General features: G+C 40.4%; 1 long non-coding RNA gene across 1 annotated transcript; it reads left to right on the forward strand.

Annotated features, from left to right (window-relative positions):
* Positions 1-6: 6 nt before the first annotated feature.
* LOC109397567 (uncharacterized) lies at positions 7-17,329 on the forward strand. The gene is made up of 4 exons (XR_002127095.3): positions 7-637; positions 702-1,183; positions 16,313-16,807; positions 16,875-17,329. It is a non-coding gene; the product is annotated as an uncharacterized LOC109397567 (long non-coding RNA).
* The last annotated feature ends 7,140 nt before the right edge of the window (positions 17,330-24,469 follow it).

The raw sequence follows: 24,469 nt of genomic DNA on the forward strand, positions 1-24,469 counted from the left end.
CTATCACAGGGCGAAACACTGAATTATTTATCGCAGTCCGCAACGCACGACGTTCTGAAACAACTGATTGCGGTGGCTTTTGACGTTTTTGACAGATCGCTCCTAGGAATGAACATTTCGCATGAACATGCTGGCGAGTTTAGGGGAAAGTGGGGATCGAAGCTCTCAGTACCTCTGTGGGTGATTCATTATACACAGCAAAAAATATTGTAATCCGCCTCGATGTAATTGGACCTATGTAACAAAAAACCTATGTAATCACTTTTTTCAGATGTACTATCACACCGATTTTGCGTAGAATTACATCTGGCTCAACATTACACAGAAAAACCGTAACCATTCTCGTTTCCGTTGTATTTGTGTAATATTCACATCAAAATAATGTGAATATTACACATAAACAACTGCAACCAAGTGGTTGCGATGACGCTGTATAAAATTACACAGAATCAATGCCATATCGCATCCTCTTATGATGTGATATGACATCTCGCAACACTGCCCTGATTGTTGCGATCGACCACGCGCAGACAAGCAAGCTGCCATGTTTGTTTTTCGCGTTTTGCGGTCGTCGAGTCCGTCGGGTCGAGTGTTTTTCCTGATTTTTCCAATAATTATTGGAGTTACTCTTGCTCAGGTAAGTTTTTTTTAAACTATCACATAATTATTATCAATATCAATTATTTTTTTTCTCCAAATAGGTAAATCCAACTAGAGTTTTGCGGTACCGACGACGCCTGCCGGAACCCTCTACTCGACCAATAATCGTCTATTGATGGCCAACCCGGAGAGAAAATCATTGTTAAGCTGCTCCTGTTTTGTCCTGGCCCTCGAAATGGCCAATTATAACTTCTTCCGCGACAATTTCATGGTCATTCGTAGATTTCATCGTGGAAAAATACCCCGTAAAAACACCATCGACGCCACGACAGAAGAAATTGTTTTTCGTGATAGTTGCCAAACCGGTCCCCTGAGCTGGTAGTGATGGTCATGATCCAGCGCGCCATATGTACGTTGTCCAGCAGTACCGTTAGATGCGCAAAGCATTCCGCCGAGCAGATTCTGCAGGATGGTGAATTTCACGTTGCTCCGGAAGACTACGAAGAGGTCGGCTTGAATACCGAAATGGCCTGAATAAGGGTACCTACAGAGGATTCCATTCATCGTCCTTATCCATTTGCAGGTATGCCAAAGAACCTATACTATTCCCCATAAAAGCATTACTCTGCATTTTATTCCTTAGAAAATGTATGCAACATTAGTTTACGAGAAAACGGTTTCTGGAGATTGTTAGAATTGTTGATATAGAGCTTTGATCCATTTGGGCAGACAGGACCCGCTTCCCACTTTTCGCTATGGGCGATTCCACTATTGTTGGGGCAGTTGCGTGAGTTATAAGCAATTTCATGCCAATTAACTTGAACTTTTGTACCTTTTGATCAGAGATGGCATGCTCCTCAGAGCGCTAAGTGAGAAGATAAAAAAATACACATTACTCACAGCCTGCATGATGAGAAAAAGTGCGTGTAAAGAATTATCTTCTGCGTGGTCCGACTGTACGCGCTCGGCATCGTTGTCGCATCGCGCAGGACGGTGAGCGCAGGAAAGCAAGAGAAAGTACAGTCCAAAACACACATAGCTCACATCGCAGCGCTGCGCTACTCTGTACTGCCGATAGCCTACAACGTGCAGCTCAGACAGCGCAGATGTGTAGCACATTCCTAGAAATGAGCGAAGCTCACACAGAAGAAGTTTGAGCTCTGCGACTGCTCGCGCAGCTCGTGTGGCAACTTACACATACGCACACTCACACAAAGTTTTACGGCTGAGCGATGTGTGTTTGTTGCCGGTCCACATTCGTAGCAAAACAGAGCGGCGCACATTTTATTGAAGATGTGTACGCAGAGCTGTTTATCAGTGTATCTATGCCATCTCTGCTTTTGATACTTTCGGTAGGTAGGATTCGTTTTATTTTACCTAGCTATATTGTACGGATCTTACATAACAATTGGATGACAATCGGCGCTCTGCGTCGCTAAGGGTTAGTCGATTCATCAGGTTCCGTGTAGTTAATGATTTGTTTCTTCTTAATGTAGTATCCCAACTGAGACTAAATCTGCTCTCAGCTTAGTGTGTACCATGAGCGCTTCCATAGTTTTCAACAGAGTTTTTTTTTTTAACTTTTAGACATGTTTGCATATCTTTCCACATTCTTTGTATGATAATATAATTAATTATCCGTTTGTGCAATGAAACGTTGTAAATAGAGTGGACATTAAGATTTCTTGAAAAGTTGATAGCGGAAACATTGCTTCAGAAAATTTTCCAGGTATTTCTTCAGGAGTACCTCCAGGAATTTATCAAAGGATTCCTTTGTGTGTTCCTCCAGTTTTCAGGGGTTCCGATAATGGTTGTTTCAAGGTATTTCCGATAAATGCTTCAGGAATTCCTCCCACGATTCCTTCACAGGTTCCTACAGACACTTCTGCAGGGATGCATCATAGATTTCCTCCACGAGTTTTCCCTGGATTGCCTTCAGTGATTCCCTCAGGTATTTTTTCATGTATTCCTTCAGAGTTTTCTCCATGTAATCTTTCAAATATTCAGCTAGGGATTGCTCCAGAGATCAGCTTATTTCTAGGATTTATCTAGGAATTCCTTCAACATTTTTTCCAATGCAATTGCATACATGCCTCTGGGAATCCAGAGAGCATTCCTTCTGAAATTTCTCCAGGTATTCCTGGAATTGCTTCCGCGCTATCTCGCGGGGTTTATTCCAAAACTCCAAATGAGGGTTTTCAAGAATTGCTCTTTGGATTCCTGAAGATTCCGAGATTCCTTCAGGAATTTCTTCAGGGACAATTCCAAAGATTGCTTCCGATTTTTTTTGTCTTTATTTTTGAGATTTTCAGCCCTATGCTGGTTCATCTCATATTCCTTCCGAAATTCCCCCAAAAATTTCTTCAGTAATTTCTCCAGGGATTCCTATCAGGGTACCCTTCAGGAATTTCTCCTTGGATTGCATCAAGAATTCCTCCCGGGATTCCTTCAGCAATTCCTACAGGAATTCGTTCAGAAATTCCTTCCGGGATTCCGTCCGGATCCTTTCCAAAATTTCTTAAGGAATCATTTCCAGGATTCGTTCAATAATTCATCCAGGAAGTCCTTCAAGAAATTATTCAGGAATTTCATCTACGTAACCTCAAAAGTGAGATTACGCGACGCCATTGATCGGAATTGTTACAGAAATTCTTCACTGGATTCCTTCAGGAATATTTCCCGAGATATCTTCAGGGAATCCTCCTGGGATGGCTTCAAGAATTCATACAGAGATTCCATCTGGCATTCCATCCGGGATTTGTTCAGGAATCCCTTCCGGGACTCGTCCTCCCGGAGTTCTTTTAATAATCCCTCCCGGGCTCCCTGTAGAAATTCCTCCATAGATACCTCATGGAATGCTTCCCAAAATTCTTTCCGCATTTTTTTCAGGAATTTATACCGTGGGGTGCCCTAATTTCGTGCGGGCCCAAACTTCGTTAACTTCTGACATCTGAGAGCATTATTATCAAATTAACAGCGGAATCATCCAAAATTAGCTATAACTTCAAAACTGCATTTGATCTCAATACAATTCACAAAAAAGAAATGAAAAATTTGATTTATGTGAAAGATTGAAAAATAAATTGCAAATGTATACAAATAGCAGATGCCATATTCAGAGATACGAGAAAATCAACACTCACAGAAGTGAACAAATCATGGGGTGGGACACTGATTAATATTGGCAGTAATATCCATTAATATTTGATTAATATTATATTAATTCATTAATATCGATGATGCAGATCAAGGTGGCTGTGATTTTTCATACACAAAGAAATGTCTTGTGAATATAAATATCGTGAATTAAGCAGTCCAATAATGTGGTAAGCTTTTGTCGTTATCCTAAGAATTTAACGCATAGCAAACTTTTCATTTAATTTTAGATTTATTTATATTTCTGTGAGCGCAACAGAAACGATAACCGTTACACAGGCATCTCATAATATAACCTAACAAAAATATTGGATACGGATATGTGGTGCCCATCCGCAGAATTTTGTGGCACTTCCGCGTTGTGATACCCATCAGCCAAATTCACTGGAACGTCCACGTTGCGCTGCCGATCAGTCAAATTTGCTGGCAGGTCCGCTGATCTGGCTAGCTTGGAATACTGTCTGCGTTCCATCCCGGACAGACTGAAAATCGAACCTGTCCGTGGCTTTATCTAATGAACACATTCAGAAGGCGCACAGTTTAAAATGTGGGATCTAAAACACGACCAATATCAACCACTTAGTAAGGTAGCATCGAAATACGATCAAGACCATATCCACCTGGGAAAAGCCTGACTAATCGATTGGTGAGGGCCACGTCAGCCGTAGATTTCAACCCGACCAGCCAGAGGGCCGGAGTGAACCCGAATTCTGGAAAGGATTAGCAGTGACTAACGCTGACCCACTAAATTACTAAGCTGATCTTTTTGGACATAAAAAACCTTGTCTAATACTACCTACAATAAATCTTACAATTTGCTATAATTTCGTTTTAATTTCCTTTCTTTTTAAATTTTATTTTTTATGGATGTTCTAAGCACTTACGGACCATAGATGGACCGCGACAACCAAATACATGAGTGGCATCATCCGAAATTGATTTGACGGTTGTCAGGTCAGGTCTCCAGCCTACGCGGCTCTTCCAATTGACCCCCAAGCGGAAGTGGCCTCGGTCTCCAATCGAACCGTAGCCCCTCTGTGAAGAGTTCATTCGTGCTTTGGGTCCCATTATGCGTCCCTAGCTTTGCCGTATCATGTAAAGAACATCCTTGGAATACAAGAATATAACGCATTGAAAATGATCTGCAGGACATGATACACATAATAAAGGACTATCTGGGAGCAGAAGAACAATAATCCTTTACTCGGCACTTTCAAGCGGTTCAATGATGTGTTGGTTTCCCTAATTGAAAAATAATGTTTTGACATCTGCAAACAACACCAACATTTCAATGAGCACTTGATAATATTTCTAATATCAGCATTAATATAAGTAATATTTGTAATACGAGATCGAGTGTCCCACCCCATGGAACAAATATTTCGATCTCTATCAAAGGTAAATATTCCAATTTATGTTTGATTATTTAAATTCAACATGTTTTATTATGATACGCAATAAAATTACTTAAAAATGTTATTTTCTTATTTTGTTTCAACATTTTTGTTGTTGGCGAAATTAGGAACCCACAATTTGTATGGGTCCCTAATTTCGTGCACTCTTTTTCATAACTTTGTTTTAGAGATTCATGTGTACACAAATGGCTACAAAGTCATCGCATGATTCGTTTATTAATAATAGTTCTAATAACTATTTTAATTGGTTTAAAATTAGCTAGGCATTTTTAAACAAATCAAAACTAATGCTGTAACTATCTTGTATAATGTGAAGTTGCCTAATTAATATTTTTCTTGGGAGCTACAGTACCAGCACTAAATATTATCGAAGAAATTAATCTGATACACTTTATGGTAAAATTGCAGTCGTTTATCAAATTTTGAAAATTCTTAAGTGCACGAAATATGGGCACCTCACGGTACCTGGATTCCTTCAGGAATTCATCGTGGGATTCCTAAAGTGATTCCTCCCAAGATTTATTCAGGAATTCCATTTGGGATTCATTCAGAAATTCTTTCAAGGATTCCTTTTGAAAATCCTACGGGAATTTCTTCAGGAAAGGGATTATTTAAGGAATTCTTTAAGGAATGCCTCCAGTGATTCCATCATGAATTTCTCCCATGAATTTTCAGCAATCCCTTCCAGGATTCATTCAGGAATCTCTTCCGGAATTCGTTCAGGATTCCTCAAGTAATTCCTTCGAGAATTTATCCCGAGATTGTTTCAGGAATTTCTCCCAGGTTTTCTCGTGAGATTATTTCTGGAACTCCTCCCGGCATTCCTTCACTTCCCGGGATTCCTTCAGAAGAAGAAGAATTCTACCAAGGTTTTATACAGACATTTGCTGTAGTATCTACAGAAGGTTATCCCGGGTTCCTTCAAAAATGTCTTCCGGGATTTCTCCGGGGACTCTTTCTGGAATTTCTATCGAGATTCCATCAGGAATCTATCATGATTACTCTTGCGATTCTATCTGGAATTCCTCTCGGGATTCCTTTAGAAACTCCTGCAGGGGTTCCTTCAGTAATCGCTCTCGTGATTCTTTCAGAGACTTCTCCCGGGAGTCATTCAGAGGTTTCTTCTAAACTTCCTTCCGGGATTCCTTCAGGAATTTCCCCATGAGTTTCTTCAAGACATAATATCGCGATTTTTTAAGGGATTCCACCCGGAAATCCTTTAAAAATTGCTACCGAGATCCTTCCACGCAATTTCGCCCAAGATGTTTTCAGGAATTTCTTCGGGTTACTTTAAAAACTTCCTCCCGAGATCCTTCTAAGAATTCTTTTCGAGATTTCTTCTGGAATTCTTTCAGGGATTTCTTCAAGGATTCCTCCCGGAATTACTTAATTGATTACTCTCGTGATTTCTTCAGAGATTCCTCCCGGGATTTGTTCAGGAATTTTCCCCGGCATCCTTTCAAGAATTGATTCCGAGATTTCTTCAGGAACCCCTATCGTGATTCCTACAGATACTTCTCCCGAGATACGTTAGGAAATCTCTCCCGTGATTTCGTCATGAATTCCTCCCCGGGATTCCTTAAGAAATTTCTCGAAGGATTACTTCTGGAATTCCCCCAAGAAATTTGTACGGATAGGGTCTGGCAGACCATTTGGGCAGGAGCACCTATTTTGGGAACTTGCTGCTATAATTTAGTCAATTTCAAGCCGATTGTATCTGATCGGGTCTCAAAAATCAAGTCAATTCGGTTCAAAATTGACTGAGCTATGGCAGCAAGTGCCCAAAATAGGTGCTCCTGCCCAAATGATCCTAGACCCTGCTTCTGCACAAATTCCACCATATTCCCATAGCTTCAGTTACTCAAGTAAAGATTGCCCCAGAAATTCCATGATTTCCGCTAGGGCTTTTACCAGACATTCCTCCGGGAATTTCTCTTAGAATGTCCTTAGAGTTTCCTCAAGTGATTGTTCCAATGTTGTTTTTCGAGGATTCCTCCAAGATTTTTTTTTTAGGATTCCCAAGGGAATTCAGCAAAGATCCTTTTAGAGATTTTTTCAGGGATTTCTTTATATATTCGAAGAAATTGTTCCAATAATTCCATCTGGAATTAATCGATGTATTTCTGCGGGAGTTTATTTGAGAAATAACATTTTACCAGAGATTATTCTAAAACTATTCCAGGAATTCCTTAAACATTTTGTACAAAAAAATGTTTTAAAAGTCCATCCATGAATTCCTTAAATAATTTATCCAGAAATTACTGGCGACATGGATTTGTTCAGAATTTTTTCCATGAATGCGTTAAGAAAGCTCTACTGGAGTTTTCTAAGGAATATCTCATGGTATTGCTTCCGGAATTATCCATGGAGTTCTTCAATAATCCTTCCAGAGATTTACTCGGGAATTCCTTCTGCTAATTTTTCAGGAAGAACTCCAGATGTTTAAACTAGTCCAGGGCTTGTGCAATACCCACCGGTATTTATACCAGCGAAAGTCTAGGCATGTAGTATTATGTTTCCAGTTCAAAACCGAATTAGCGACATTTTTTCTTTGACTTCCGCTGCTTTTGCCTTGCGTTAAACACAATGTCGGAAGTGGGGCGCTGTATAGAGCACTAGGTGTACAATACAGCGCCCCACTTCCGACATTGTGTTTAACGCAAGGCAAAAGCAGCGGAATTCCAAGAAAAAATGTCGCTAATTCGGTTTTGAACTGGAAACATAATACCTAGATAGTAGGTAGAAGTAGTACGTTACTACCAGTTGGTAGACATTGCAAAATTTCTACCTCTCTTTAGGTAGACACTACATTCAGGAACTGCTACAGGGATTCTTCTAGGAGTTCCTTCACGAACTCTCCTTAGAATTTCCTCCTGGGATTCCTCCAGGAGCTCTCCCAGCGATTCCTGTGGGAATTCTTGCAGGGATTTCACCAGAAATTTCTCTAAAGATTCCTCCAGGAGATTCTCCTGGAATTTGTCCAAATCTGAAAGGAATTACTGGATGAACTGCTTGGTTTCGAAACATTTTGGATCGTATTGGAGAAATTTTGTGAAGGAGTCTGTTTATGAATCTAATGTAAGAATCCCTGAATAAATCCATGATGGAATACCCGAAGGGATCTCTGGACAAGGGCGTAGCCAGAGGGTGGCAGGGGGGGGGGGGACCGTGGCCCCCCCCCTGGCCGACAGATTTTTTTAAATTCAAGCCGACTCAAAGATTGTCAATAATTCAAGTGTTCCAGAAAAATATTTAAAAAAAACTATTCTCTAGACTATTCTAATAATTGAGGTTTTTATCCACAATTATTCAACCTTTTTTTTCTTGAGAATCACAGGAAATTTCGCCACGTATTTCTCCAAGAGATCTACTTCAACCTTATCATAGAATTTAACCAAATAACAAGCTTGGATGAATGGTTAAATTTTGTGATGTTTATTCATGGAACACAAAAACAGCATGGCAAGTTTCCGGTAGGGAAAACAAGGACTTTGTAGAACTAGAGTGCAGTTATATGCTATTGCTACATGAATTTTCACTTGTATTCAATTCAAACAAACGTCATGCTAAAATAATAATACCTGGGATTTCTTTACAAATTCTTTCAAGGACATCTCCAGAAATTCCTTTAGGCAGTTATTCAGGAACTTTTCCAAGGATTCTTTCAGAAATTCCTCAAGGAACATATCCAGGAGTTTCTCTTTCGTGAATTTTTCCATGGACATCTTGCAGGGTTCAGATATTTTTTTAGGGTTTGTTCCAAGAAATGCTTTAAGAATTTCCCCCACGATTCCTTCAGTTTTTTACAAATACTTCTGCAAGGATATATCGATGAATTCCTTCAGGAATTTTCCATAGCTTCCTTCAGTGATTCTAGCATGGATTGCTAGAGTTTTCTAAGAATTCCTGTATGGGTTTCACCAGGCATTCCTCCGGAAATTTCTCCTGGGATATCTTTAGAAGTTCCTTCAGTGATTGTTCCAGTGCTTTTTTCGATAATTCCTCCAGAAATTTCCAGGAGTTCCTTAAATCATTGTACAAAACATTCTCCATCCAAAAATTCCAACAATAATTCGTCCAAAAGATATTGCAGACATGGATGCCTTCATTTTTATTTTCCCACAGAAATTCTTCCAGGAATTTGTTAACCTTCCGTAACTCGCGCGGTTGGCTACCTGCGTCAGCACCACACTAACGCTGTGTACAAACAGCGAGATTTTTTCAACGTGTTGTACAAAATACAACAGCGCGATCGCTCGAGGGTTAAGAAAGCTGTCCTGGGGTTTCCTAAGGAATTCATCATGGGATTGCTTCTGGGATTCCTCCAGATTTTCCTTCAAGCATTCCTTCAAGTATTCGACCCTGAATATCTTCTGTGTTTATTTCAGAAACAACTCCAGGAATTATTTAAAAAAATCTTCCAAGGGTTCCCCCAGGAACACTTTTTAGGATTCCTTCAGAAGATCTCCAAAAAATAATCCAATACTTCCTCCAGGAACTATTTAGGAATTCCCCAGGATTTGTCCTGGGGTTTCTTCAGGAACTGCTACAGGGATTCCCCAAGGCGTTCTTCCATGAACTCTTATTAGCATTCCTTCAGGATTTCTCCAAGAATTCCATCTGCAATTTTTTCAGAAATTTTTACTGCGTATTCTCCATAATTTTTTTCAGAGATTCCTCTAAGAATTATTCCAGGGATCCTCTGGGAATTGAAATTCTTATAGATATTTCTCCAGAAATTCCTCCAGGAATTCTTATAGAGATTCCTCCAGGAGTATTTCTAGAGATTCCTCCGTTAAGCTCTACGGATATTCTTCTAGGGTATCCACCAGGGATTCCTCCAAGAATTTCTGCAGGACTTAACTCGGGACTTCCTTCTGTAATTCTTTCTGAAACAATTTATTTTGAACATCCTCCAAAGATTCTCCCACGAACTCTTTTTAGGGTTCCTCCAGCAATTACTCATTGTATTTTTTAAGGATCTTTTTTAGGAATTGATTCAGTACTTCCTCCAGGAACTGCTGAGTGATTCCCTTAGTAATTCCTCTTGAAATTTCTTCCTGGTTTCCTTCTGGAGTTTCTTCAGAAACTCTTCTAAGGATTCCTCCCGAATTTGTTCAAGAACTCCATCTGCGATTTCTTGAGGAATTATTTCTGGTATTCCTATACGAATTCCCTCCTATGAGATTCATCCAAAAATTTCTTCAGGAATTCCTCAAGGAATTACTCCAGGAAATCCTTCAGGGATTCCTTCAGAAATTCTTCCAGGATTTTTTCTAGGAATACCTTCTAGATTTTTTCCAGAAATTCCGCCAAGAAATTTTCCAGTATTCCCTCCAGGAATTGCTACAGGCATTCCTCCAGGATTTGCACAAAAATCTCCTCCAGGAACTTTTCTAGTGATTTTTTCAGGGATTTCTTCAGAAATTTCTCCGGGAATTTCTCAGGCGATTTTTTCAGAAATTCCCAGAAAATCCCAGAGCTCCTCTAGAGATTCCCCCAGAAATTCATCCACAAATTGTTGAAGGAATTATTACAGAGCTTCCTCCTAGAATTCCTTCAAGGATTCCGCCAGCAATTCCCAAAGGATAACCTCCAGCAATTCCTCCAGGATTTTATTTAGGAATTTCTCCAAGAACTATTCCAAGAATTTCTTCAGGAATACCTCCAGCAATTTCTCTAGGAATTGATCCAGGAATTGCTTCTGGACATCCTTCAGAAGTTATGTCAACAATTTCTCCAAGATTTTTTCCAGAAATTCTTCCAGTAAATTCTCCAGGAATACCCTCAGGAACTTTTCAGGGATTCCTCCAGGAAATCCTCCGAAGATTCCTCCAGGAAATCCCCCAGAAGTTCCTCTGAACATTATTTTTGGAAATCCTCTAGGGATTTCTTCATAAATTCTTCCAGGAAATTCCTGGAGGAATACCATCAGCATTTTTTCAGGGATTCCCCCAGGAATTTCTTTACAAACTGCTTCTAGGGCTCCTCCAAGGATTTCTTCAGGAATTCCTTCGAGAATTTATCCAAGAATTCCTCCAGAAATTCCGCTAGAAATTCCTCCGGAGTTTTCTCAAGGGATTTTTTCAGAAATAGAAAAAAAAAACAATAGAATAAAAATAGAAATTTCCCAGAATTCCTCTAGAAATTCATCCAGTAATTCTTCCAAAAATTCTTCTAGAGAATCCTTCTGAAATTCCCAAAGGAATACCTCTAGGAATTTCTCCAGGATTTTATCCAGGAATTTCTCCAGGAACTTATTTAGGAACTACCCCAGGAATTTCTACATGAATTCCCACAGGAATTTCTCCAAGAATTTCTCTAGGAATTGCTCCTGGACATCTTGCAGAAATTATGTCAACAATTCCTCTAGGTATTTCTCCGGGAATTTCTCATAAGATTCCATCAGGAATCGCTTAAGGGATTCCTCCAGAGATTTTTCCATGGAATCTCTTCAGGAAATTCTTTGAAGATTCCTCCAGGAAATCCTGCAGAAGTTTCTCCAAGGACACTTCCTGGAAATCCACTAGGGATTCTTCAGAAATTCTTCAAGAATATTCTCCAGGAATACCTTAAAGAATTTTTCAGGGATTCCTCCAGGAAATACACCAGCAATCAATCAAGGAACACCATCATAAATTGGGGATTGCTTCAGAAATTCTTCCAGGGTTTTTTCTAGGAATACCTTCTGGAATTTTTTCAGAAATTCCACCAAGAAATCTTCCAGTTTTCCCTCCAGGAATCGCTACAGATATTTCTCTAGGAATCCCGCTAAAACTCGTCCTGGAACTTTTTCAGGGATTTTTCCAGAAATTTCTCCAGGAATTCCTTCAGAGATGTCTCTTGAAATCCCTCCGTGTATTTATCAGGGGATTTTTTTTTCAGAAATTTCTCCCAGAGCTTCTCCATAGATTCCCCCAGAAATTCATCCAGAAGTTGTTGAAGGAATTCCTCCAGAGATTCCCTTACGGATTCCGCCAACAATTCCCAAAGGAGAACCTCCAGCAATTCCTCCAAGATTTTATCCAGGAATATCTCCAAGAACTATTCCAGGAAATTCTTCAGGAATTACCCCAAGAATTTCATCAGGAATTCCTCCAGAAATTTCTCTAGGAATTGATCCAGGGATTCCTCCAGGAAATCCTCCAGAGGATTCTACCTGGAAATCCTCTAGGGATTTCTTCATAAATTCTTCCAGGAAATTCCTGGAGGAATACCATCAGTAATTTTTCGGGGATTCCCCCAGGGACTTCTTCACAAACTGCTTCTAGGATTCCCCAGAGATTCCTTCAGGCATTATTTCAAGGATGTATCCTAGAATTCCTCCAGAAATTCCGCTAGAAATTCCTCCAGGATTTCAGAAACAGAAAAATAATAGAATAGAAATAGAATTCTCCCAGAATTTCTCTAGAAATTCATCCAGTAATTCTTCCGAAAATTTCTCTTAGAGATTCCTTCAGAAATTCCCAAAGGAATACCTCTAGTAATTCCTCCAGGTATTACTTTCAGAAATTATGTCAGCAATTCCTCTGGGTATTTCTCCAGGAATTTCTTCCGAGATTTTATCAGGAATTGCTTCCTGATTCCTCCAGATATTCCTCCAGGGGATTTCCCTCCTGAGGGCCCATATAGCCGAGGCGGTAAACGCACGGGTATTCAGCATGACCATGCTGAGGGTGACGGGTTCGATTCCCGGTCGGTCCAGGATCTTTTCGTAAAGGAAATTTCCTTGACTTCCTTGGGCATAGAGTATCTTCGTGCCTGCCACACGATATACACATGCAAAATGGTCATTGGCAGAGGAAGCTCTCAGTTAATAACTGTGGAAGTGCTCATAAGAACACTAAGCTGAGAAGCAGGCTTTGTCCCAAATGAGGACGTTACGCCAAGAAGAGAGAGAGAGAGAGGGAGAGAGAGATTTCCCTCCTGAAGGGATTCCTCCAGCGATTTCTCCATGAAAAATCTCTTCAGGGAATTCTTTGAAGATTCCTTCAGGAAATCCTCCAGAAGTTTCTCCAAAGATTCTTCCAGGAAATCCTCTAGAGATTTCTTCAGAAATTCTTCAAGAATATTCTCCAGGAATTCCTGCAGGAATTTTTCAGGGATTTCTCCAGGTATTCCACCAGGAATTCCTCCAGATAGTCCTCCAGGGGTTTCTTCACAAATTTTCTCAAGGAAACCCTCTGGGACTCCTTCAGGAATTCCTTCGAGAATTTCTCCAGGAACTCCACTTGCAATTCCACTAGAAATTCCTCCAGGAATCTCTCGAGGGTTTCTTTCAAAAATAGAAAAATAACAGAAATAGAAACGGAAATCTCTCAGAATTCTTCTGGAGATTCCTCTGGGTATTCATCCAGTAATTCTTTCAAGAATTCCTCTGAAGATTCCTCCAGAAATTTCCACAGGAATACCACTAGGAATTCCTTCATTTATTCCTCCGGGATGTTATCTAGGAATTTCCCCAGAAAATTTCTTCCGGAATACCTCCAGGAAACACCCCAGGAATTTCTTCCGGAATATTCCTGGCATCCTTAAGGAATTATGCCAGCAATTCGTCCAGGAATTTCTCCTGGAAATCCTCTTGGGATTTCTTCAGAGATTCTTTCAGGAAATTCTCCAGGAATACTTTCAGGAAATTCTCAGGGATTCCTCCAGATATTCCTCCAGAGTTTCCTCAAGCGATTACTTCAGGGATTTCTCCACGAATTTTTCGAGGGATATTTCCAGAGATTCCACCAGGGAATCCTCCAGCAATTCCTTCAGGGAAATCCTCCTGGAATTTCTCAAGGGATTTTTTTCAGAAATTTCTCCAGCAATTCCTCCCCGAGTTCCTCTGGAGATTTCATCAGGAATTTCTCCCAGAATTCCCCTAGGGATTCCAAGAATTCACCCAAAAAATTGCTCGAGGAAATTCTCCAGGAATTCTTCCAGGAATTACGCCGGGAATTTGCTCAGAGGTTTCTACATTCCTCCAAGGATTCCTTCACAAATTTCTCTAAGATTTCATATATGAATTTTTAAAGACATTTCTTATGAAATTTTACTAGGGATTCCATCCAGAATTCCTCCAGGGAATCCTCTAGAAATTTATCTAGGATTTCCTCATGAGATCTCTTCAGAAATTTCACTAGGTATCCCTCCCAGAATTTATCCAGGAATTCGTACAGGTTTATTTTTTGAAATTTTTACAAAAGTTCCTTCGAAAATTCAAAAATTCAAAAAAATCTAGAGGAATTTCTCCAGCAAATAGTATTGGAAGATAAATAGAAGCATACAGGAACTAGGAAATTCTAGGTTTATCCTCAAAAGAGTTCGTAATTTCCAAAAGAGTTCAGCTATAATTTCTGCACGCTAACGCCGCTCAGCACAAAAGTGCATAATTTCCAGACTACACCAAAAATGTGTAACCCTTGCACATTCACAAAATCAGCTCCTGTGTCCGCAAAATCGTTAAATTCGCAAAAAATTTTGTACAGCAATCTAGCTAGGTTTACTAGTGACCTTGGAAAACAAAAAAAATATCGACATTTCGCATCTAGACGAGTATACGAGCTGTTTTTGAAAATGTGTAACTGCAACACATTTTAGTGTGGTCTGGAAATTATGCACTTATGAGTAGGGCTTACACATTTTAGTGCTGTGCGGTTTTACTGTGTGGTGAATGTTTTGTAGACATTGACAAAAAAAATCAGAGCAAAAATATTGCACGAGTAAATAAAAATCCTTAATCTTCCAGAAATTGGCCATCGCTACCAGCACCACGTTGATTTGTGTAGATCAGGCGAGTTTTTGTTAACGTATTGTAAGGGAGCGTCCATAAATTACGTCACGCAAAAAAAGGACATTTTCAACCCCCCCTCCCCCCTATGTCACACTTTTTGTATGAGACCTCTGAATTTTTTGTATGGGTTGTCACACTTTACTGAACCCCCCCTCCCCCCTAAAAGCGTGACGTAATTTATGGACGTTCCCTAATTGTACAAAATACAACAGGGTTAAGGGTTAAATAAAGCTTTTAGATTATAATGTTATTATATTCAATTTCATCGTGTTGCGTTTAGTTATAAAAGCTAGTAGGTACATTTTTACTAAGGGTGCTTGCCCCCCCCCCCTGACCGAAAAGCTGGCTACGCCCTTGTCTCTGGAGAAATTCCTTTGGGAATCCCAAGAGAAATTCGGAGATTCCGAGAAAAAAAAATACGCCGAATAAATTTCTGGACGAAAGTCAACAAGCGGAAATCGTGGAAAAAAATTTACTGGGATACCTTACAAACCTTCAAGTAAACATTTTTGGAAAACTTCCCATAAGGAACCCCTGAAGACCTAGGTGGAATGACTGAAACAGGAATGCCCACAGAAAACCCTAAGAGACATCTCTATATTACTGAAGAAAACACGGAGAAACCTCGGAAAATGCCGGGGCTCATGGCGCAGTGGTTACACGGTAGCTTCATAAGCGGATCGTCATGGATTCGATCTCTGCCCAGCCCGAGAGCAGTTCTGCCGTGTGCAGCATAGTTGTCCCATGTTCTATGGGAATTCCTATTAACATGGGACAACTATGCTGCACACGGCAGAGTTGGCACTGATCCTCTTCTGAGCTCAGAGCTCCAACGGATCCGGATAATTGGATATCGGTGAACGGCAACTCACAATGGACCCTCAATTGGGCAGGAAAAGGAACAACATCCACATCATTGGGTTCGTCATTCTACCGGATAACGTAGAAAAGTGAAGAAAGCGTAACAGGAACCAGGTCGAAATACCCAAAAACAACTGAGTTTAACCTGTGCGTAGAATGCGTCCTTGTCATTATCAGTACTTCCTGAGTGAGGGCAGTTCACGTTGGTAGCCTGGTTCGTCGCTGGGGTCATTGCCGTTGGTCTCGGTTTGTACTACATATTCTGTTTCTGATTTTCCATTGCCATCCTTTTTAACAGCTGGTTCGCAGGACCGGATATCAACCTCCTACATAATTGAACTTAGAGTTCTTCACTGGAGCGCACACGTCGATCACCCGCCCTTATAATGAACAGGTGCTGTTCTGTGCCGTTCCGTTTAGAGCGCTCTGATTATATATACTTTGTTTTTATTTTGTAATGAAAAGATCTCAATCAATATCTCTTTCTCTTACTAAACAGTGGTACAGGAAGCGATCTTCTCCGGCGATGCCAACATCATCACCTCCTGGAGGTCCAGAAGTGCCACATCAAGTGATTGTCGCACTCCTCGCAGCTGTTGCAGCACCACCAGGACACGCCAGACGTCTACGTTGAGATTGGAATTTACCAGCTGGGAACCGTCGATGTCTCGTGTCTGCCCAAGCCAAGGCCCAAGCGATATCAACAAAGTGCACAAACGGGGGTAAAACGTATACGGATCGACACCACGCTGCTGGGGTTTGATAACACCTAGCTGCGCGGAAATACGAGCTACATTTTTAAAGACCAGTTTGATTTCTGATGGAACGAATTCGGATTTTACGGATGGTGTAGTGAGAAGGAAGAGAGAACATCAACAGGTACGAGTGCAAGGCGTTCAGAGGGAGTAATGTCGATTATAGAGCCCGTCCTCATGTGTCGTGACTGGAACCCTTTGTCACCATGCAGCTTCCGCGGGATTCCCCGTTGAAATAGGTAAGCTGACACATTTCATACGTATTAAATCTACCAGATTTTTGATCTGCTTTGTCCATCTTTCCAGAGATCCTGTTCTTCCACGTGTTGAACGCGGCCCTCTAACATTTGGAAATGCGTTCGCAAAAAAAGCGCAGATGGCGAACATCAGCATTCTGCAAGAGAGCGAGGAGCGCACCTCCATTAACGACATTAATTATTGTTTTAACATGCTGGCCGAGTAGGTGTATGGTAACGATGCCTGTAATTTAAAGCTAAAACTAATTATGTATTTTATGTACAATTAGATGAAATTGTGTATTTTCGACAGTTTTAGATCTCTTCGTCATGGGGGTTTTTTGAAAGCTTTTGAGTTGGCCTCAAATCCTTCCCAACCAAGCTGAATTATACGACCAAGTTTCAGGAAATTTGGTCGACAAAAAACCCATGACGAAGAGAACAAATCTGGCGATCATACCCATCTGCCATCTTCACCCTATGTATATTATTGAAAAAAAAAATAAAATAAATATGAGTACCATATTCGTACCGCGTTGTAAACATTCTTCATTTATTTACTATCGACTACTCTCTCAATGGCTGATTAAATTGGGATTTATCCTTTTTTTTGATTTGAATTTAGTATAGTTCTTGCATTTCCAACAACTATACTAAATTCTGAACGAAAAAGGTAAAAATCCAATTTAATCAACGATTTAGGGAGCTTTTGCAATAGGTTTAGTTTACATCGCCTCCATTACATCGTGGAAAGTACGTCGAATTTATTTACATCGCGAAAATTACATCGGATCTGTTTATTACATCAACAGCCGTCGAGTACATCGGGCTGTGTAATATTAATCGATCGATGTAACGACCTGGTTGCAGCGATTTCGATGTAATATTCAACAACTTTTTTTGCTGTGTAGGAAGACTTGATTCAAACAAGGATTCAAATCAAGTATTGTTTGTGCAGTTGAAAATCGGAATTTTTGACACACGAAATTCGATATTTCTCATAAACCGTGTGTCGGACGTACGTCGGGCATAGTGCGCTGGATAGAGGCCTATGTCCGCTGTCCAGCGCACTACGTCCGACGTTAGGTTTCATCGATGTATAGGGCACCTCACTGTTTGGAATTTGTATGTGATTTTGACGTTTCTTGGCCTTTTTGTTTACAAGATTTCTATAAGAGTGAAAGAGATGGAGAGAATTCCATGCAGTGCCCTATGGACTTATCCACCGATGAACCGAATTCATCGCGGTCCGAGAATTTTGACACTAGAGCGGGGCCGTTTCCAATCAGAATTGGACGATTCTGATTGGAACAGACCCCGCTCTAGTGTCAAAATTCTCGGACCGCGATGAATTCGGTTCATCGGTGGATAAGTCCATAGACGAGTGCACCGATGAACTGAATTCATCGCGGTCCGAGAATTTTGACACTACAGCGGGGTCGTTCCCAATCAGAATTGTTCAATTCTGATTGGAAATCTATCACTTCTGATTGGAAGCGACCCCGCTGTACACTGAAATGAAAACTCCATTAGTTTACATGTGCGCAAAGCAGATAAAAGTGAATCGGTGGCTCAAATCCTCATTTTATGTGCGGCATTTAGATTTTAAAGTGTCTACATTGAATATAATTGAGTTGCACATATTTTTCATATGCAAAGCAATGAATTCTAAAATGAAATCATTTACAACCTATGTTAACTGAATATAAATTTTGAGTGTGTCGATTGATATTTCAAAACGTTCAAAATATTTCATTAACGGAAAAATGGTGAAGCAAAAAAAAAGAGTTTTGTTGCTGGTCGAGTTTACGGTCGGTATTTCAAGCCTCCCGGTGCATTTTTTTAGGGTAACGTATTTTATTCATTTTGTTTTAAATAATAATAATCAAAATATGTCAACACATAGAGATCGAGGTTACAACGCGGCAAAGCTTCAACCAGTGGATTTTTGCTAGAATACAAGAGCCGTAAGTATTTGTTTCTTTTTGATTGATGAAATATTATGCCTCTCAAGAAAAATCAGAATATGGCGATTATCTGCCTCTGGCTTCTGATATCAGCGCGACAGTCACTAATCATAACAGCGTCACCAGATTTAAAAGTATATAATTCCACTATATGGGGTTTGACAGCAAGAACACTCATTCCACTGAGCAAATCTTGCCGTTCGTCACAAATACATTCGAAAACATCTGTCACTTCGCGAAACCCACGTGCTTTTGTTTTTGGCGGGAAAACTTTTTCTTTTGTTTTGCCTTGCGACTGTCATGCGGCGGTATGCCTTGCGAGCGTACGACCGCCGAAGGACTCTAATAAAAGATAAGCGCGACAATAGCATTCGATTTAAATAAACGTTTTTTTTTAGGGTTTTGATATTACAGTAGACGTTCGGTCGGTGCAAACGGTTTAACTGCAATGCTTTTTAACTGCAAGTCCGGTAAGTGCAACAAATTTGCAGTTATCGCACCGCCAAACGTCAAAATGGTGCGCCATGTTAGCCCTAATGAACAGTCGAATGAATTTTTCGTTCATTTTACGTCAATTGATGGCTTGTTGACACTGTCAGGCGTTGCAGTTATCGAATTTTCGTTCGCTAAGTGAAACGTAAACATGTTGCAGTTACAAGGGGATAGTCGCTTGGAACATTGTGCCAAGAGGTGCCAAGCACACCGTCTTATACGCTGTGTGGCACACCGAGGCACTCTGAGGCACAATTTTGACACTTGAGTTTGGGTGAAAAAACTAGGCAACCATGTGCATTTGACCTGCAAAATGAAAACAAAAAGTTGGTTGTCTTGGTAGTTGCCAAGCAAAATCTGAATCATCAAGCAGTGGCACTTCGGGGCACACTGAGGCACAATTCAATTCCCGGTGGCACACTGAAAATAATTGGCGCAAACAAAGATGTGCTCAGCGACTCCCCCTTGTGCAGTTATCGAACGTCTACTGTACCAGCTTTGCTCAAGTGCAGGTGCTGCTCGTGAAGCAAGAACGCTGGAACAGATTACGAGATTGGCAGCAGCACCAGTAACGCGACGCGACACCGTTGTCTTCCGGGGAGGAAGCTTCAGCCTGAAGAAATCGAAAAAGTCTGGCGACAGTTTGACAAATAACGCCAGAGGCGAGTTACCACCGTATCAGAAAGAATCTCCTCGTCCTTTCACCCACATCCGAGCAGCTTTTTCGTTTGGCCCGGACAAACCCTGTTGGAAAGATCTAAGCAATCGCCCCCAAAATCATCATAGTTTCTAAGTCTAGTGCCAAATACATTATTTTCATCATAAAATAATAAGTTGGAATTATTTAATTTCCTGAAAATCCAAGAGAAAATCACGAGTAGTATTTATTTGTGATGACATATAAAATGCAATAGGTTGACCTTTAAAATAAAAAGGTACAGATCTTTCTTATTTATATGCATTGCATGTAGAAACTAAGATGGGCTAGAAATCTGGTTCAATGTGCAAGGCCAGTGAAATTTATGTGCAAAGCTTGATTGCAAAAATCTATGTGCGCGGCATATACAAACTAGATGCGGATTATTTTTAGTGTAGTGTCAAAATTCTCGGACCGCGATGAATTCAGTTCATCGGTGCACTCGTCTATTGCAGACTTCATCTCAAATTGGACTATCACACTTTTTTTGGTACGCCTAAAAAGTGTGATAAAAGTGCACATTTGCCTCGGATCGTTTCGACGTCTTCGGTGCACTTATTCCTCCATTTACAAGGAATAAGTGCACCGAAGACTCGATCCGACGTGACCCTGCGTTGCAATCACACTTTGAAGGTGTGTGCACACTATTGTGTCAGTCTAATTTGGGGTGCAGTCAGCAATATGGATTTTGAGAAAATTCGATTGTCGGGTGTGGGAAAACTTCGGGTTTCAATCGCGACGACAATATGTTATCTACACTGAAAGACGGCTTGCGGTTAAAATTACTATTCTGATCTCGATTCTGAGGGTCAACTTAAATACACAACGCAACTAAATTTGTGCAGACTGATTTTCGTTTCATCTCAACAGATTAATGTTTACAATTTTACGGGAGCGGACCTGGTGTGATGGTCAAAGCACGTGACTATCACGCCGAGGACCTGGGATCGAATCCCACTCCCGACAAACTCGCAAAATGTGAGTTCTTCCTTCGGAAGGGAAGTAAAGTGTGGGTCCCGAGATGAACTAGCCTAGGGCTAAAAATCTCGTTAATACAGATAAAACAAACAATTTACAATTTTACATTTTACCATGAACCCTAGGTTCTTTATTAATCTTTATCGGCGAGGCTCTAATTTTATTTAAATTTCTTTAAGAAACGATAACGATCGCTTTCGATTTGGCGTAGGGTAGCGCCACTTGGGCAGCGGCCGGTATTTTTGGCACTCTTCGCTATAACTCAATCATTTCCAAACCAATTGACTTGAAATATTGTACACGGCTACGTTACGTATCTCATCGCGTTCTAAAAATAGTCCATTTTACGAGCCGATATTATGAATGAATTTTGACAGCAGGTAGCGTCCAATAACCCGTGAAAATCAATATCATCATCAATATTATTGTCAGTTCGTAAAATTACTCATTGCTTCAATTGGTTCAGAATTGGCTGAGTTATAGCAGAAAAGTGTCCAAAATTGGACCCCTGCCGAGATGGTTTCCATCTAGAATATGATTGTACTTTGCGTTCCTTTGTGACAAAAACCTTAACAAAAGCATTTTAATCTGAGAAAATCATAATACGCAATCGCCTGTTAGAATTGCATTTTGGACACCGAATATACGTTTTGGACACCCTCAGGTATATATAATTTGGACAGGGCAATTATCTCAATGTTCAGCCATAAATACTGCTAAATCATGGAAGTAGCACACGGGGCTGCTCACTCCAGTAATATTATTTAATACGCGGATGAATACGCATAAATATATTTAATATTTTTATTGTGAGTTCCCGTTGAATTGACATTGAAGGGAACTCATCGAGGCCTGCCATGAAAAAGCATTGTTTTGAAACAAACGTCAAACGTGATTCAGCAATTGAGTAAATAACTCCCTTTTAAAATTTCAACTTAAAATCTCTTTCCAGAGCTTAACATTGATATTTTTTAATAAATTTTTAGATGTATTTCCATGAAGTCAAGGAACAAAGCAAAATAAATGAGATGTGGTTCGATTGAAGTTATTCATGATCTGCATACCAAACTACAGATTCTATCCCCCGTTCTATCCACTTATCCGCGTGCAGCAATGGCGGTGGTGTTTGCATCTAGGCGGTTGGGATTTTGAGGATTCTTGAGGACAGCAACGCAATCGAGAATAAAGCCGCTATTATGTACCCGCCGCCTCCGTTACCGCTAGCGTATAAGTAGATAACCGTTGACCAACCGTAACCAGAAATTCAGAAACACGGTACTTCAAAAATAACAGCGGTAGAGCTATTCAGGGAAACGACCATCGCTATCTGCTTTCGTACCTTCAAAATATTAATAACCATATTTTACTTGTCAGCAGATATATCTAAAGGAAAGAAAGCTGTCAAGCTGGTGTTTCAATAATAAATTCTAATTTAAATTGACAAAGCCCTTAAACTTTAATGTAGAATTAAGAAACACATAATCGACAATTTCCGTACTAGAAACTAATCGGCCGCCATTCGATCTATAGCGAGTTGTAGTATAGTGTCTGGTGGAGGTCTTTCTATATTGAAGATAATAGATAATAGCATCACTAAAATATTGTCCCTGCTCTTATTTGTGTTAATCGATGCAGGAAGCAAATCTATGCAAGATGAGGATATTTGATTGAAATACATTCAAGATACGCGCCCATTGCAGAACTTGATAACTGAAGTAATCCGTCGGGTTCCGGGTTTCGTCAAAACAGTTTAGAACTTCCAGTAGACAGTGGCAAAACCATGGGCGAAATCAGATCTGAAACAAACATTAATTTTAATACAGCTGTACAAAAAAGGGATGCAATTATCTATTTCCATTTGCAGAAAAGATGCAATTCAATTTTCATTTTCTGAAAATGTCTGACATTTGAGCTGATTTGTTAATGTCCACTTTCAATCGCGGCTGACTTTGATGAGTTCTTATGTTTTGCTTCCGCATATGTCAAATTAGATGGAACTCACGATCTCATGCATAAATATATTTAGCACCCGAGTAAAAATATTTAAAATTCTTAATAATTTTAGAGTGAGCAGCCCCGTGAAGTAGCATAAATTGACTAATATTTTCTAACAAATAATAAAATTTCTCCGATTAATAGGCATCTAATTTAATAACTATCACAGTTTTTGTTAAAATCGAGGAAATATCGCCAGACCCACAGAATACATGTGCCAGGGTCTGTGTGGCCCCTAGCCGAAGACGGTAAGTGTCTTTTTTTAATGAACGTTTAGAGATTGGCTGCCTAGTGCTTCTTTATTGAACATTTTTCAATGCAATAAGGCTTTTAAATTTCTTACAATTATTAATTCACCGATTTTGAGGTGAATATTGTATGTGACAGTGAAGTGTATGTCGTCTTGCATACATGTGCATTTGAGGGGTTTTAGTGAAACAATTAGCATTTTCGATAATTTTGAAGTAAAATTTTAATTGTTAAGCGTATTTTCAACGTAAGTCATCAGAATAGGGTCTATTTGAACCTTGGGGCAAGACACTGTGCAAACGTGAGCAACTCTGAGAAATTCTGGACAACTCTGTTTGAAATATTTCCATTGTATTCCGTTGTTTTCCTTCAGCACATGTAACACTTCTGGTTTGGGAACTGATGCCAGGTTACACTTTCAGTGACAAGCAGGAAGCGGAGGCTGAAACTTGCCGCATTTCGTCGTTCCCGCGTTTTCGTATTTTTCTTTGTGTTTTTTGTTCGCACTTTGTATTACAACCGCGCAGTAATCCGGATCGCGAATACGGACAAACAATCGAAAGTCGTTTTACGAGTTTGAATGATAAAACTATTTATTTTACTTTAACTTTTACAGAGAGCTAATTGAAACGATGTTGCTCTCGTGGTTGCTCTTTTGTTCTGACGTGTTCGCCGAGCAGTCGTAGCGTCGACGGAAGTAGCTCGTTTTCTCTCGTTGCGGTTGGCAGCGTCCAGTGCTGCCGGATCGACTGCAAGGTTATAACAGCTCTCCCTCGGGTAAGAAGTTTCTCCAATGCGTCAGAGGTTGAGCCGTGTTGGTGGGCGAATAGTCCTCCCCGAGCGTCGCAAACCTTGATCCACCAACAAACCACCTGGACCCGCTGATCGCTGGGCCTCAGCATGTTCCGCCGCAGTGGATACCGGTACAGTTGGAGTTCGAACAGGAGTAGAGGAATTTATGGTAGCGTTGGGTGTGGAAATTGGAACGTCTTCGTCATGTGTAATGTCAGCGTACTGCCGAGCTTCAGAAGTTGTAGGCTCGACCGGAGTCACTGCGACAGTATGGTCCTGAACAATCGAGGACCGCTCACCGTGCGCACAAAATTCGGACGTTGAAGAGCTCGCAATCCCTTGGCCAATGCTTCGTAACTGGTTAATGTGGCGCTTCCAAACGCGGTTGTCATCAAGTAAGATTAGGTAATGCAATTTTCCCAGACGCTTCTGGACGACACCGAACTCCCACTTGTAATCTTGGATATACTCACGTGCGGCAACTCTTGCACCTAC

The sequence above is a fragment of the Aedes albopictus genome, chromosome 3 (genome assembly GCF_035046485.1).
Source record: "Aedes albopictus strain Foshan chromosome 3, AalbF5, whole genome shotgun sequence".
In the NCBI taxonomy this organism is placed as follows: Eukaryota; Metazoa; Arthropoda; class Insecta; order Diptera; family Culicidae; genus Aedes; species Aedes albopictus.